The following is a 6,000-nucleotide window of genomic DNA, read 5'->3' as shown; positions in this document are numbered from 1 at the left end:
CAAGACTAAAATAAAAGAAAAAAAAAGGTAAAAAAATTAAGAAATGAGAGCTGATCAATTGGAAAAATATGTTGACTATTAAATAGAATTTTTCATCCTTTTATGACACCCAACTTGAACCATGGTCCATCCAATGGCTTAAATGGTTAATGCATTGCATTTTTTTTATTTTTCTTTTGTGTGGTAGAATGAGAGGGGGAATATACAACGCAGTGATAAAGATGCAACTTAGGTTGGTCCAAGTTAGCATTTTTACACTATTTTTAGTTCACATTAAGGTTCAAAATATCGATACTTATCGGCCCATATCGGCCAATAAGTATCGGGGTTTTGACCGGTTCAAGGGATGGATGGACCTTAAACCAGCCCCTCTGAACCAAAAAACTAAATAACACTTACCGATTCATCTCTATCAACGTATCGAGCGTTTCAATATTTTAAACCTTGATTCAAATTTTGACAAAAGTCCAATCCAAATGCACCCCTAATTATTAAAGGGGCCCATCAATTTATAAAGACAATATACTAATGCATTGCATTTTGTTTGTTTTTCTGGTCCCCCCAACCCTCACCCTAAGAGGGAGACGGAAAATAAAATCTCTCTCTCATACACACACAAACAGAGACAATCTGTATTTACTATCCATTTGTTTGACCTGGTAACTCTGCTGAAATCTTTCTCATTTGATTAAGATTGGGCATTTACTACGTACCCAGCAAATGGAGTACAGTAGCCTGCCTCCCTTGCAGTGTCCGACTGCTCCAAATCCATATAAAAATGTTGGGTCAGCTCTCCACCCAAAAAAGGGGTGGGTTTTTTCTCAAGCCCAACTGACCCGGACCAATGCAATCTATATTATACTTATAAAAGAGTTGGGTTTATGCCAACTCACAAGACTCCCTCAAAAATTTGTCAGGTTTTTTGGTTGGATGAAAACAATAAAAAATTCATGGAAAAATCATCATTAATTGTCTCATTTACATTGCAAACTTTTAATAATATCAACTTTTGAATTCCTAAGTCCCACTAACTCATTTACAATATTCCCTTAATCAATTACTTCATTAATTATTAAAAATAATATAATGCATTTTAACCAATGTTTTAAAAATCGACCGAAAGTGAAACTGTTTTGCCATCAATTGACAAGGTCAACCATTTGGGTCAAGTTAATCAACATGTGATATCATAAATTAAAAAAAATAAAACTATATAATATATAAATTATAAAGAGAAAAGAGACTTTTATGGAAATTCTGGGTATGTTTCTAATATCGTATATTTATCTTATTAAAAGACAAATATTATATCTTACAAATAAAAAATATTTTGTTATTACCAAGAAGAAAAAAGAAAATAAAATTTTCTATTAATATATATTTGATTTGTGAGTTTGACCCATTCATCAAGTTAAAACGGTTCAGCAATTCAGCCATAGAATCTTTTGATAAAACCAAAAGCTAGCTACTACTAACAGCAAAACACAGTTACATCCTGAAATGTTCAAAAAAGGAAGGATAGACAACCACAATCTTTCTTCATAAAAAAACTGGCCCTTCCAACCAAATCATGGGCCACAGAGTTCAAAGTTCTATTTACAAAAGCAAACTATAAAGAAGAAAAAGTAGAAGAACAGTTAAAAGAGCATAAATGGAGTGGAATGAGTTCGAGACACATACAGAAGAAGATAATTTTAAGTCCACAACAGTTTGAATTCTCTTTCTTAACGCCACAAGTTGTGCTTTTATAGCAAAAAATAAACTGACCATTAGTCCTATTAACTATAGAATCATTAATAACTCCACCCTCGGAACAGCAGCATTCAGAAGAATAATAAACACATCCAAAGAAACCCCGATTGACCTTTAAACACAATAGAGTTCCTGAGCAGCCATAAATGATATCAGAAAACCAAGAATTTATTACAACCATCTGATCAGAATTCAGTCTAGATAATAAATTAATCCAACAGAACCTCAACAAGATCATCATCATCATCCTCAGTGTCTTCTTAGTCTAAAACACCAGGGAGAGGAGGTTCAGACTACTCTAGCAAACGGACATGCATAGAAGAGATGAAACAGAGTTTCCTCTATATTCAAAATTTCAAACAAAACAAACAAGTTTGAGTTACAGTAAAACCATGTTTTCTACAAGTAAACAGTTCAAGGGTGAATCGGTGAAATGCACACAAAACTTGATCAAACGATAGGTTTTCTGGTCCTGTGCTATATCTATATTTAGTGGACCTTATTTAGAACAACGTATTTGTTGTAATTAGAGTTGCCAACAAAATTCGAAGTTCAACGTTAGATATGAGTTGCCTTAAAAAAATCAAACATTCCATATGATATCCAATTTGATTATTTTGACTTGAATCCATGTAGTTTATTTATATGATTCGATCATATTCGGATTTTCAAAACTTGCATTCATTAAGAGGGCATTCTAAACATGAATATTTTTGTTCTTGAAATCACCACATCAGTAAAAAACAAAAATATGTTCTTGAACTTTATTTTTGTTTTCAAAGAAAAATAATAATTTGGTTTTGTTTGTGAATCAACAAAATTTTGGTTTTTAAAACAAAAAGAAAATTTCTAGTATAGAAATTATATGATTTATGGAACATGATGTTAAATAATCAGATGAAAATATGTTTTTGAAACCACATTCAAGAACATGTTTTTTGTTTCAGTTTGGAAAGCAGAGCATGCAAACAACAGAGAACATGTTTTTTATGTTTTTGTTTTAATAAACAATCTGTTTTCAGATAAGATGGTTTTGATTTGTTTTTGGAACTGACAACAAGAAAAACAATTCATATTGCAGAACACCCCCTAAAGAATCAGATTGTATGTGGATTTGACCTCTTCTGGGATTAAAATCCAAGTCTATAGATAGATAGATACATAGATAAATTTATAATTAATAAATTCAGTATTTTATTTTTTTGAAAGGCAAAAAAATTCAGTATTTTATATTCACATAAATTTATTACATACACATAAATGAAAAAAGTAATTTTTCAATAATTTTTAGTTGTATTTATTTTAAAAAAATAATGAAGTGGGCTTAGGTTAAATCTGAATATACTTCGAAATCTAGTAGCATCTAGATTTAATATGATATATTGATATACAATTGGATTTAGATTCAAGGTTTTGATCTAAATCCAATGAATAATATTTCAATTCAGATATTAAAAACAATTTTAGATATATAGCCATTTGGATTTGATATTGTAAGACCAATCCTTCATTTAGTGGGTGTTTTCAATATCGCGACTCTAGAGCTGTGGGTGGTGTTGGGCCGGCACTAGACCTGTTCATGGGCCGGGTGGCCCGACCCCCGGACAGGCTTGAACATGTTTATAGGCCCGCGGGCTTAAATTCGGGCCAAAAAGCCCGGCCCGCAATAAATTCGAGTCGGGCTCGGGTTTTGTCAAAATAGCCCGACCCGACCTAATATTAAACTTCAAATTAGTTATGTGATTATGTCCATTTGAATAAATTTTTTGATTTAAGAATGTAAAATTGTGTTTTAAAATATAAAAGAAAGGGAAAAATACCATCTTGTAGGCCCATTGTTCATTTAAATAGAAAAAAAAATACTATCTGAATTTTTAATTCTAATTTGAATAGGGAAAATTGTTTTTTTTTTTCAATTAGGTCGGGCTTCGGGCTCGGGCTCGGGTTTTGGGCTTTTTACCAGGGCCGGGCTTGGGCCCAAGTTATAGGCCCGTTGGTCGGGCTGGGCTCGGGCTTGGGCCTAGTATATTTTCATTAGTGACAAGTGAAAGCCCGGCTCGGCCCATGAACAGGTCTAGCCGGCACAACATTTTAGATATATAGCGGATTTGATATTGTACCAATCCTTCATTTGGGGGGGGGGGGGTGTTTCAATATCATGGCTCCAGAGTTGTAAAATGGGCCGTGCTGGGTTGACATGGCATGACCCACTTGTGGCACACACAAAGTGCGGGCTGTGCTGTGCCAGCCCACGGGTTGTTCTAGGCCATACCTCCCTCCCCTGGGATATTTTGGAGGGCCAGCATGGCATGACCCACTTGTGGCCTGCGTAAAGTGCAAGTTGTGTTGTGTTAGCCTGCGGGCCATTCCGGGCCGTGCCTCCCTCACAGCCCGAGCCTTGGGCTAAGCCGGACCTTTGGACTGTGAAAGGTTTATTTAAAAAATTGAAAAAAAATCTTAAAATTTTTATTTTATATGAATTTTGATGTATACAATTGTTTATATTATTAATATATTACATATTATATATTATATATATGGGCCATGTTGGGCCGTACCGCGAGCCATGGATGGCACGACAAGACTATGCCCACGGACCTGAAACCCCTGGCCTACACAATCGTGCCATGCATGGCACGACTCAATAAAGCATGGAGCATTTCAGGCCCCGTTTGGCACATCTTTTCGCATGGTCTTTCAGCTATTTACAAGCCTAGCAGATCGTTATTCGGTCTTTTCCCATTTGGTTTGCGACAGATCTAATTGTCAAAAGCAGATGCATCGAAAAGACACGAGGAGCCCAAATCATGCAATTTTTGGGATGGAGCCTTTGCATTTTTTTTATTCATTTTCGAGTAGAAAGACGTGTAGAAAGACACACGTTACCAAATGGGTTTCAGGCTGCTCAGATCTTAATGTAAAAGCTCAATGCGTCTTTTAACTATTAGAACTAATGGAAGATCTTCCTAAAAAGACTTACCAAATAGCCCCTCAGTCTATTAGACCCCACTCTGGAGTGGTTGAAACTACACTCTAGAAACCACACTACACTCGATGAAGATGTTTTACGGTGTTTTGTGAATAGTACGAATATTTTTGTCAAACAAAATTTTCTATAAAGCATTTTGGGAATTTATTGCACTACTTTATACAAATAATTGCATCTAATCTAACGTTAATTGGTCTACGAGATTTAAGCATGAACAATAAGTTGTACAAATGACATAATTCAATACACACTATAATGTAGACTGAAATGAGATAGCAATAGGGTTTCTCTCTCACATCTATGGATGTGATTTTTCATTTATTTCTCTTTATATCGTGTTTGTTGGAGAGGTTCTTTGGACATATTTGAGAGATGACTGTCTTGATACAGGCCTATGGAGCAGACTTGGGATCTTTAGTTCTATTCATTCTAATCTTCGTTTTTCCTCTGTTCTTTTTATTATTTCCGTGGGGCCTTGGTCGAATTTGTGTGTTGTGTGCCTTTGGGGTTTGCCATGGGTATCCATTTGTTTTATAACGATGTTATCATTCCTTGCAAGCCTTTTCCGGCGAATTTCGAGTTCTCTTCGGCAACGTTCAAGTTTCAAATGTTTCAACTTCTATAATGACATGGATGGGTGGTTTTTTTTTGCACATTTTACGTCCCTAAAGTTACAAGTTACAACTTCTTTTGTGCACTTTTGGCTTTCTATAAGGCCCATTCCTTGAATGTTTGGATGGTGGAGCGTTAGGGAGAGTTTTGTAGCAGGAAGCAATCTTGGGCCTCTCCTGCTTTCACGTTTTCAATTATGCCATGGATTGGGTACCATGGTACCTGTTTTCTCTATACCCCTTGAGGGTTTTGCATAGTTGATTCAGACTCATTTGGTAGAGAGATACACTTGGTGGCTTCATCTCTATTGGAGGCATTTGACCGACTTTTTGGGAATTACTTAAATTTGTGTCAATTGTAGAGATTTTTCAAGTCGTTTTTTCTCCTTGTGCTTGTGGTTACTTGTTTTTGTCTTAGCAAGATTAACATGCGTTTTTTGTTGTATTTTTCATTGCTATTAATTTTTCTACTTACCTATGCAATGAATGAACTTGCCTTTAGGCATAAAAATTAAAAAAAACAAAGATTGAACTGAGCTACACCTTAAAGAGCATTTTTTTTTTACGAGTGACATGGATCGAAATGAACTAAACTATTGTATTTTCAAATGAACCACACTACCAAATAAACCTTTAATTGAAGGACCC

Source organism: Nelumbo nucifera, chromosome 1, assembly GCF_055504915.1.
Source record: "Nelumbo nucifera cultivar China Antique chromosome 1, China Antique-T2T, whole genome shotgun sequence".
Classification (NCBI taxonomy): domain Eukaryota; kingdom Viridiplantae; phylum Streptophyta; class Magnoliopsida; order Proteales; family Nelumbonaceae; genus Nelumbo; species Nelumbo nucifera.
This window is presented reverse-complemented; position numbering follows the sequence as displayed.